Here is a 783-nt window from a genome sequence, read left to right as displayed (position 1 = left end):
TATATATATATATATATATATATATATATATATATATATATATGCGTTCAAAAGCTATATATAATACACACAGGCATATGTGTACGTGGTGGTGGTGGTGGTGAAATATTTATAATTGATTAATATCAATAATTAACAATTCTACATTTAGAGAATTCTGGCCAAGCCTAAGTGTACCCCCACCGAGCTAAGCTAATTTCTTCTACTCACTAACGAGGGTTCGAATCTTTATTGCATCTGCCATGGAATAATTTTACATAACCTTAGCGGTAGCGGTTCAATCCAGACACACATACACAACCAAACCAACGTCTGTTCATATCCTCCGCTCTGTCTCTGTTTTCCTCTCACGTATATACAATCATACATGTGTGCTTGTGTATATGTATATGTAGGTATGTGTATATTTATTGATCTTACCTAACGCACACACGTACACACAGAGAGAACCAAAAATCAAGACGCATTCTGAAGGTTTTACGCGTCCAATTTTGCCCATTCATACATGTGTATGCGTCTGCGTGTGTACACACAGGTGCACGAGAATATGAATGCTAATATGGGAAATGATGGGGGGGGAGGTAGTTTCCTAGTTTATGAATGTAATCGACTAAGGTAACATGAAGGTAAATAGAGAAGTGTGTGTGTGTGTGTGTGTGTTTGTGTACATATACAGACACTTGCTAACATACATTTACACAGAGTAATATATATCCGAGTAAATACACATACGGATTAATACTTATCTATTTGTGTGTGTGAGAGAGAGTATACACACAAATG

The sequence above is a fragment of the Octopus bimaculoides genome, chromosome 13, assembly GCF_001194135.2.
Source record: "Octopus bimaculoides isolate UCB-OBI-ISO-001 chromosome 13, ASM119413v2, whole genome shotgun sequence".
In the NCBI taxonomy this organism is placed as follows: Eukaryota; Metazoa; Mollusca; class Cephalopoda; order Octopoda; family Octopodidae; genus Octopus; species Octopus bimaculoides.
Note: the sequence above shows the minus strand (reverse complement) of the source record.